Raw genomic sequence first — 11,311 nt, 5'->3', positions numbered from 1 at the left:
CACAAAAAAGTCTAGCATAGCTAACTCATGCCACTTATGTGCTCTGATACAAATTGATAGAATATAAGAGTCCACCAAACTTGATAGAGAAACAGGTTCTCTATCAGATTCAACAGTACACGCACACACATGGACCACAGTAAATAAATGATAAGAGGAATTTTACATGGAAAATTCCCAGCTCAACGGGAATAAAAACCACGATCTACCCTTGTAGGATTTCAACTTCACTACTGAGCAACTTTTAGATTACAACCTATGCAACCAAGAAACTAAACTCTTAATCCCTCACTAACTTGTAATACTCTATTACAAGCCACTTTGCAGTAACTCTATTACAAAGATTTTGCAACTTGACTAACTCTAGCCAAGACTTAAACACGGGTTTAAGGTTTACAAGGGTTTCCTAAGGAATGCTTCTTAAACAAGCGAGATAGGAATTTCAATTTAAGAACTATTACAAAGTTACAACTCAACTAAGGACATACAATAACTCTATGTGGGAACTGGTCCGTAGTTGTTTTGTTCTTTGTTCTTGAAGCACTTGGCACTTGCTTGCTGAATGGTCACGTGAGTGAGCTTGAGTGAAATCTCTTAGTGTTCAAGTGAATGTATTTTACCTCCCTTGATTGTGTATATACATGTGTTACATCACTTACAATGATGTAAGCAAGGTAGGTAAAAAATCTTCCCTGGAAAGTTAACTGCAGCACTGTTCCTGCACTGTAGCGTGTGCAGGTAGCAACTTTCCAACTGGAGAGTTGACTTCGTACAGTAGGGGTGGGCATTCGGTATTTCGGTTCGGTATTTAATAATTTCGGTTCGGTATTTCGGTATTCGGTTTATCAATTATGTATACCAAATACCATACCAAAATATTTCGGTACGGTTCGGTTTTTCTTATTTTGGTTCGGTACGGTTTCGGTACGGTTTCGGTTTAATAATCGCTAAATAATCAATGCTAGCTAACGCCTAAGTCCTAACAGTGCACATGCACAATTGTTGAAACAATTGTAAACACCACAAACAATTGTAAACACCACAAACAATTGTAAGTTACACAGTGCTATGTGGCTTCGATAACAGTCTAAGTCCTAACAGTCCTAACAGTCCTAACGTTGCAGCAACGTTTGAAATTGTCAGCTTTAAAGCACATGCAAATTACAGTCATTGCATACTAAAGTTGAAATGAAAGTTGAAACAATACATGGTAAAGTAAACACCAGATGCAAACAGTCATTTAGCAACACCAGTGCAGTGCAAAACTGCAAATTACAGTGAACAAAAACAGAACAGTCATTGCCCAACTCCAAAAACAGTCATTGCTAAACACCAGTGCAGTGCAAATTACAGTGAACAGTCAACAGTCATTGCTAAACACCAGTGCAGTGCAAATTACAGTGAAAAAAAAAAGCCAGTGCACTGTACACAACTCCAAAGTTTGCCAAATTCTGCCCAACTCCAAATTGCATCTGTACGCAACTACACATTATAGACTTGACCACAATGCTTGAACCTAAAAATATATAAATCATAAGTTAGAATATAATATTTTGATGATAAAAAAACAAAACTACAAAAGTATTAAGTATATCACCAAACAAAATGAGTATTAAACTTACCACTCAAGATGCAAGTTCCAACTATACATCAAACAATGCTAGTAGTGCTTCCATTATTTTCCATATCTATAGATAATTCGACCAAAAAATGTCATACAAATGAAAAAGCATGATATATTATTTTGAACTAAAATACACGCAAAATATTAAAGCTTACCGAGCTCGAGTTCCTCAAGATACTTCAAGTCTTCTTCAACACTAATAGGATTGTTCTCTTCTCTAAGCCAATCTTGAACACAAATAAGAGCTTCCACACATTTAGGAGTCAATGAACTCCTAAATGAATCAAGAATACGGCCACCGGTGCTAAATGCGCATTCCGACGCCACACTAGAAATTGGAATGGCCAACACATCACGAGCCAACTCCGAAAGAATAGGAAATCTAGGAGCATGTGTTTTCCACCAACTCAAGATATCAAAGTCTTCACTAAAAGGTTCTTGTTCTTCACTAATGTATTTATCCAACTCCGATTTAGCACCCCCACCCCCATTGTCTTCCTTTTGTTTCTTCAAGCTAAGCTTAGTCCTTATTTTTGATGCACTTATAAACTCCCCTAGAATGTGGTTAGATGTGTTGTGTTCTAGTAAATAGATTAGATGGAGATTGAGGAAGATCCAGTTGAATATTTTTTTAGATACTTCTCAAACAAAGAATTCATATAAGCATACACCTCAGCATTTATTTTCTTTCCTTTTTCCTCCCAAAAAGTTCTTCAAGTGCTCCCTCAACATATTCAATTTGTTACGTGGATCCAACAGAAAGCAATAAAAATCATTTTATTCATCTTTTCAGGCTCACCAAATATTTTTTGAACTTTTCTTGCATTCGCTCAGCCATTTTTCTAAATGCTCATCCTCACTAGCTAAACACATTTTCAAATGAGCAATAAAGTTCAGATACATCCTCAAAATGAGAATTACAAGTGACATAACGTGAACCTGAAACTTTTTTAGTTAGCTCGTGAAATTTGCAAGAAACTTATCACATTCCTCACATTCACCCAATCTCAGAATCAAGAGGACTACACTACTACCATCTTCACAAACATGAGAACATTGATAAGCAGAAAATCCATCATCAAAAAGATGAAACTTGTCAAAGGCCATTTCAAATTTTTGTGCCGTGTCCAACATCAAATAGGTGGAATTCCACCTAGTAGGACTCCAAACACAATGTTTTGGTACATTCTACCTTTACATGTGCACAACACTGTTTAAACTTTAAGGTCCTTGCAGGCGAAGATCTCACATACCTCACAACATTTCTAAACGTGTCACAGAAGCATCAAGTCTTTTTAAACCATCATTGCACAATTAGATTTATATATGAGCCATGCATCTCACATGAAGATGCTTACCACTCATCATATTAGTTTCCAACATTCTAAACTGTTTAGACAATTCTTTAACTGTGACATCATTTGAAGAAGCATTGTCCACGGTAATAGTGAAAACCTTGTCTAATTTCCATTCAAGCAAACAATCCCTAATAACTTTAGCCATCTCTTCACCCTTATGACTAGTAATAGGGCAAAAATTTATTATTCTTTTATGCAACTTCCAATCCCTATCAATGAAGTGGGCTGTCAAACACATATAATTTATTCTTTGTAGTGAAGTCCATGTGTCTGTTGTGAGGCAAATTTTTGGTTGTGCTTCTCTAAAAGACTTTCTTAGATTTTGCTTCATTTCACTGTAAACTTCATAACAATCCCTTGTTATTGTTCTACGAGAAGGAAGACGAAATAATGGTTGAGTTTTTCTCATAAACTTCATAAAGCCTTCATTTTCTACAAAGCTAAATGGTAGTTCATCAATAACTATCATCTCAATTAAGGCCCTCCTAACAACTTCTTGTTCAAATTTCCAAATTGATCCTTCGTCATTTTGGCAACCTTGAAAATTTATCTTTGTTTGACTATTATCTTTATCAATGTTAAGTGGGTATTCTTTGCATCTAAGCAAATGATTCTTCAATCCTGTTGTTCCATTCCTAGATGAATTAGCCGCATAGGCTTGTTTACAATATCGACATCGTGCTTTCCCAACCCCATTAACCTCAAATTTATCAAAATGGTTCCAAACGTCAGACCTAGGTTGCATGGCTTTCCTTTTTCTGGAATCTTGGGTATCAATGGTGTTGGTGTTACTATCTACCGTAATAGGTAAACTTTCACTTGAACCAGCATCGCTTACTCTACTTGTATCTGCCATCTATACAAAATTAAACAAATATAAACACAAATTAACAATTATGATTCATGGGGTACAATCATAGGGACAGAATGAGCATTAACCAACCCCTGAACCTTATGGCTTACCAAGTGTTCTGGGATAGTAGATAGATCTAAGAAGTATAAAACCATCTCTTTATTTAATATATCCTTTTTAGTATAAAGAGAAACTCCCTGTTGTATAGATAATTGGGTTAACTTGGTAAACGACTGGGGTTAAGCCACATTTTCATGGTTACATACTATTAGTTAAGGGCTTTTTGCCAATGAATGAAAGGCTTTACATCTAATAATCACAAGCAAAAAACATGGATTAATAATAGCATCACAGAGAAATCAAAGAGAAATAAAAAAACATGGATCCAATGGCAGAAACTACTATATATTGAATTATTTTGCTTCTCATTCATGGTTTTTTTCAAATACTAATAGCATCACAGAGAAATCAAATCATGGATAACATCATAATAACTTAACTAGAAAAGAACATGGAATCATCTATGTTTTGTTATTGCTCAACGGGGGATAATGGAACACAAGAATAATGCAAAACACAGCAAACTTTGTCAAACATTGCAGGCTCAAAAAGAACAAACATATACAGCAAAATGTCTAAGAGAGTGGTTCCTCAAATATGTATTCTTCATTACGAATTAAGATCACTTCATTTACAAACATTCTCAACACAAATGATTTCACAGTCCTAATTTGGTATCGCTAGAAAGTAGAAATCGCTAGAAAGTAGAAACATACCTTTGAAATTTGAAGACTGGGGAGTGAGGAGTCGGAGCTGCGAAGTGCGAAGTCGGAAATCCCCCCAAAATCCCAATCGCCGACGCCAAATCCTAGTCGGAGGCGCTGCTGAGCTTGGGCGATATCGTCCACTTTCTCTCTCTGACCTTCAAATATCGTCTTCTATGACTATACAAACAAATGCCCTAAGTCCTAACTCTAAGTCTAATTAGCCAGAACCTAAATATGATGGGTGGGCTTCGGGGCTGGGCTGGGCTAGAAATAAAATAAAGAAGAGTGGGTGGGCTTGGGCGTTGGGCTGGGGATGGGCACTTTTCAAGTTTAAAATTCGGTATTTCGGTATAACCGAAATACCGAAATTTCAGATTTCTAAAACCGAGTACCGAACCGAAATACCGAAATACCGAAAAATTAGTACCGAATTAGACCGAAATACCGAAAAAAACCGAAACCAAAATACCGAAATAATTCGGTCCGGTTCGGAATTCGGTTTTTCGGATTTTATGCCCACCCCTATCGTACAGTCTCCACGGGAACCGGTAGGGACCTATTCCCTTAGCTGTTCCTTCCACCCTGAAGAGTTGAATCATAACCCACGCTGAATCCCAACCTAGAACCTTGTGATCTTAAGGTTTTGTAAATGTGTAACAGGTTCCTTCTCTGGTTCTTGGATAGTAAGTTTGTTAGATCATCAAAACATAAAGAGAAGTACTTATGACCAAAGTACTTGTAACCTATCAGATCCCTTTAGGCTGGATCGGACTGTAGCAGTCGGGGCCATTTGGTGTCTTTGATGCGCCTGATGGCAGATACGATGGCGGCGGCATCAATATTAAAGTTGTAGTCAGAAAGCCTTGGTGCTTGCTTGGGTCCGATGGGCCTATCAAAACTGTTTTTGCTCATGGGTCCCCGGTTATTCTGAACACGATCCCTTCTCCTTTTTACTTCTTATAGGGTTTCTCTCGGATCCGTTACCTCTTCGGCCCCATTGTACTGTTGATAACGATCCCTACTTGATCTAGATTCATGATCGATGTCTCTCTTGACTCTATCGACGGCTCTGAGAAGATAAACGGAGCTGGAAGGAGCCCCAAGCTCATCATCCTCGACCCTGATTTTTGATTGATACCGGTTATGCACGCCGTCCCAAGTGATAGCCAGATATTCTACCAAAGTTTGTTTCAACTGTTGTGAAGCCAACGAGCTCCGAACATTGAGTCCTTGGGTGAAGACTTGAATGGCCCAATCGTCGCGACCGGAGGCAAGTCCATTCGCTCTATTTTAAACCAGGACAAGAATTCCCTGAGCATCTCATATTCCCTCCTGTTTTAATTTGAAAAGGTCTGACTTTTTGGTCTCGACCTTGATAGCCCCGGCATGTGCTTTCACGAAGGAATCTGCAAGCATAACAAAAGAGTCAATAGAATTAGGAGGTAGGTTGTGGTACCATATCATGGCCCCCTTGGACAGAGTTTCCCCCAACTTTTTTAGCAGGACAGACTCGATCTCATCATCCTCCAAATCATTCCCTTTGATGGCACATGTGTAGGAGGTCATGTGCTTATTTGGATCGGTCGTTCCATTGTACTTAGGAGTCTCAAGCATGCTGAACTTCTTAGGAATCGGCTTTGGAGCGGCACTTGGAGGAAAAGGTTTTTGAACAAACTTCTTGGAGTCCAGGCCCTTCAATACCGGTGGTGTTCCCAGGATTTTATCGACCTTGGAATTGTAGGTTTCCACTTTCTTGTCATTGGCTTCGATTTTCTTCTCTCCCGATTTTATTCTTTTTGTTAGCTCTTCGAGCATCTTCATGATCACGGGGTTGGTCCCTGACTCGTTTTCATTCAACCTCTCCGGGATTGGTTTATTTCTGTGGATGACTTCTCGGGATGGCTCGGGCTCAATGCTCGGTGCGCGGCTCTGGTTCTGGAGCTGAGCTATCGCTGCCTGTTGAGCCTGTAATATTTTGAAGATTACCCGCAAGTTGATTCTATCATCTTCGTCGCGCGTGCGTCTTTTGTGCAATCGAACGGACTTCTCTACGGATACTATTCTCAGGATCGGTAGGCAAGTTTGCGTTGATGGCCACGTGCGAGCTAGCATCGATCTGGTCTGCAATTGGAATTCCGTTGGGATCGACGAGGGGCACCTCGTTATCGGGTGTTATGTTGTTGTTCTCGCCATAGTGGTTGGTTCAACATTCACGTTCAGAGGGGCCGACTGGGAGTTCGACATTTCAAACTTTAACCTGAAATCAAAAGCACTCCAAAAAACAAATGTAAATAGGGTGTGTTATAGAAGTTTGTATCAAACAGCCACTATTATCCTTTGCCCCACGGTGGGCGCCAAACTGTTTACCCTCAAAATCCGATAATAATTGAATTTGTAAGTGGGTTTAAGGATATGCGAATTAATTAGACACAAAGCTGTAAATTGGATTAGATTGAACAAGTAAAGATAAAATGAATTCAAACCATGCGAATAAGAAAATTTTAGCCTTAATGAAATTGTTCACCCTCGATCTGGGCTTGCTATAGTTAACACTGATGAACAAGTGAAAAAACCTAAATAACCGAGAAAATGATAATATATTGCCTTGGAAAGCATGTTCCAGTTATTTTTATGAGTAACTAGACCCCTTTATATAATTGGGGAGTTCTACATTAGGTACAACTCTATAAAAAGTAAAAAAATCTTTTGATTAACTGATTACCGGTTCCCTATCGATACATGCAGAGATTCCCGCCGTGATATCCAGCCCGTCACGAATATTTCGGCCTTCCGTTGGTTATGCTTGATTGTCGATAATGCCTTCGAAGTTGTTCGAGGCCAGGACCGATTCTGGAACTGTGACCTTTATATTTCTGAGGCAGGCGTCGTGTCCCCGTGGCTTTGGCTCGATAGGACTTTTGGCTTGATCTTGATCCCTTGCCATCACATCTCGAGCCTGGCTTATCTTGTCGGAAGTCGAGGTGCATCATGAGCTCGGTTTTACCCGTGTACATACAGAACTTTGGCTTTAAGTAGCATTCCAGAAGTGTAAGCCATATAAACAAAGGCATAAAATACAAGGTTTTCGGTGATCAATTAACGTGTATTTCTATTTTGAATTTATTTGGAGTTTAAATATTTAAATGAAGCTGCGAATTTAATATCTAAAAATTCATAATTTTTATGCATTTTGACGCGACAAAAGAATCATATGTGCACGTACGGCTTGTAGTTTCATTTCTTTTCAGAGGGGCTCTTGTTGCTTATTTCTTGAAAATTATCTTTTTCTACCTAAGAAATTAGAAACAAGAAATAATAGAGAAAATCCTCCCACATAGAAACTTATATGGGGTTAAGGTAATGTTTTTCTCTTTCGTATTTTTCTTTCTGTGCTGGAGGAGGTGGGTTGGAGTTCCAATCTTCAAATAAATCCAACTTATATTTGCTGACAATATAAATAATTTTTATTATAATTTAATCTATTATAATAAGTATATTCTTATTTTTATTAATTTATATATTAATAATTATTATAAACTTTATTTATAATTATTTTATAATGACTTTATTCTATACAAAAATTATATCCAGAGCATAAAATATAAACTCAGTCTTGAATAATACTCCCTCCTTCTCATATTATCTGTCATGATTCTCTTGTACATGCCCCTTAAGAAAAATTTATTAGGATAAAATTTTGATTATTTTACCCTTATTCATATCTTAATATTTTATTTTTCTTTATTGGTATTTGAACAAAATTGTCCATAATTGAAGTATTTGTAGTTTTTAGGGATAATTATTACTAAGGATAAAAAAAAATTATTTTATCTTGAACTTCTAAAATAACATATAATTTGAAACAACTATCTTTTGTAATCACGACTAAAAATATAAGACGGAGGGGTAGGCGGTTTGATACTTTGATTAGCGGATGTAAGTGTAACAAAAGTCACTATATACATTTTGGCATGTCTATGCATTAGGCAATAACTTGATGCTACTTTTGAAGCTTTGGATCCACTCATGCCCATGTGATCACATAAATCAATGTTCATAAATATCATAAAGAGGATAATAAATAATTAAATCAACACTCTAATCATTCTTATTAGGGCTCCAAACCCTAGAAAATGTATCCCTTTTAACTCCTTATACTAATCCTCCAAACCATTTGATTACAATATGCACCACCATTCTATTTTATACTCAAAGCCCTAGACATCTCTTTTCCTAATTCCCCACCACCTTTTCCATGGTAGGGTATGGAGCAATAAAAAAAAAAAAACACCCATGTGAATGGGGCTTTTAGGCCACACTCGAGTCATTTTTAGAAAGAATGTTTTGGACTCATTCCATTAATTTCCTCTTGTACTTTGAAAAGCCTTAAAGAAAGGAAATCAAAGTTTTCTCCTTAAAAAGTCATGTGAATCATGGCGGATTTAGAATTTAATTTTATGAATTTTGAATTTTATAATGATTTTAAACACTAAGTAATAACTAAATTTTAAATTTAAATATTTTATGTATTTAATGATTTTCATAGCCCTAATATTAAATTTAGAACATATTTACTGGATTCGGCCGAACTTGTAAGTTGTCTTCTAGCTCCATCGGTCCATCCCTGACCACGAGCAACCCCACCCCCTGAATGGCATGATATGAAATGTGCATTTTGTTGTTATTTTGGTCCTTGCGTGGCCTCCATTCTAATATATGTACAAGAATTTACAATCATATTATTGATCACACATGTGACAAGATAGGACTCTTTGATCCGGACAATAGAACGTTTGACACACACACTTAGAATTATGGGGTTCTGGTGAGGAGTTGTAATCAGAAACATAAACGGAATTTGGATTTGAAGTTTATTAGCTCCAAAATTACTTTGTATCTATAACTCATTTTAAATTTTAATTACTATACGTAGAAACAAATAAATATAAAATCTATGCAAAAGCTATTAAATTTGTCGATTCATAGCTAATACGACTAAATCAGAAATAACTGAAGTTCTAAACACGTTGACCCATTTATGGGTCCACGAAATGAAATATGTTACTTCATAGGAGTATGTTTTTTCCATGACGTTATTCCCCTTCTAAAAATGTAAGATGGATCAAGGCATTACAAATGAGCTTTTTCGAATGAGAAAATAGCACGGTCTAGTCAGTTTTCGGACTGGTTATTCAAAAATAAACGGCGTTTATCAAGTCAATAAAAAGTAGCTACTATTTTGCTGCAACGGAGTCCGGGTCCAGCATAATAAACTGGAGTTCGGTGCACATGTGTATGAACTTCCAGCATATTATGCTGGACCGGTATACTTTGCTAGCTCCAGTATGATATACTGGAGAATGGAGCACTGGTGCTCCAAACTCCAGTATATTATGCTAGATCGGTATATTATACTAGAACTCCAGTATATTATGCTAGAGTATTTTTCCAGATTTTGAAAAGTGTTTTTGATGATAGGCTATAATTACGTATTTTAGTCGCTTATTACACTCTAATTTACTGCACTTTAGTTGAGTTTGCGCTTTAATCGCTAGTGTCTTGCACTAACTGTGTGTTTTATGCCTTGTAGGAGTAATTCCGAGCTATATAGATGTTATGGAATGAATTCAAGTGATCTGGAGCTTTGAAATCTGAGTAAAAGCCCAAGGATACAAGCCGGGATCGCGTTTGGGGGTCAACGGATGATAGTTAGAGCGAACGAAGAATCGAGCAGGCATATTGTGCACTGTCTAGTAAAATAGATATAACTTTTTGCTCAGAACTCTATTTTGGCTCCACAATATATGGTTGGAAAGCTAACTCAAAGGGATACAACTTTCATGTTTTATGTTTTTTCAAATTCGGAACGAAACATGGTGAAAACTGCGCAATAGCGCGGTCGCGCTAGTTTTAGCGCGCCCAGAAACAGAACACTTGTCAACTAGCGCGCCCAGATGCGCGTCCAGGTGCGCGACCGCGCTAGTTAAGCCCGGGAAAAGTGTCCTTTTTCATATTGGAGAAGGTATAATTGTTTGGGCCCAACCCTACTTGGTGTATATACATAGGAGAACGTTTTTGAGAGCAATTTTTGACCAAGGAAGAGCACAGAGCCGCCGTGGAGGCCGGATTTCATCTTTTCTTCCACCAACTTAGTCTTTTTATGTTTCTTTGTATGATTTGTTGTTTTGCTACCATGTCTATGTGGAGCTAAACTTCACGTTCTAGGGTTGTGGTTCTTTCATGACTATTGTTATTCGGATATTGATTTTGATTTCTTAGTTTATCATATTGGTTTATTTATTCAATCCTGCACTTAATTATTTGATTGCTTGATCACAAATTGAATACTATCTACGAATCTAGAGTTGAACTCGAAAGTGGAAATTCTAGATTGCATATAGGATTGAGTAGAGCAAGTTCTTGAACCTGGGCCTCGGGGAACGGATTCGCGGTTAGGATAGACATATACCTAATTGCCTTGCTTGGTTAATTTACAGGAATTATAAATGCGTTCTTGTTGATTCTAATTCCATAGACATATAGGAGTTAGGTTAGCTTGAATAGGCGAGTAAGAACTCGACAGATTCTTATGAGCAATATTAACCCTGTCAACCAATAAACTAGATAAATTGGTTAGTCAATTCAATTGAAGAATACAATAGGAATGTTAGATAGCCCATAACCCTAGATCGTTTTCATTACATTGATA

Source organism: Nicotiana attenuata, unplaced genomic scaffold (genome assembly GCF_001879085.1).
Source record: "Nicotiana attenuata strain UT unplaced genomic scaffold, NIATTr2, whole genome shotgun sequence".
Taxonomy (NCBI): domain Eukaryota; kingdom Viridiplantae; phylum Streptophyta; class Magnoliopsida; order Solanales; family Solanaceae; genus Nicotiana; species Nicotiana attenuata.
This window is presented reverse-complemented; position numbering follows the sequence as displayed.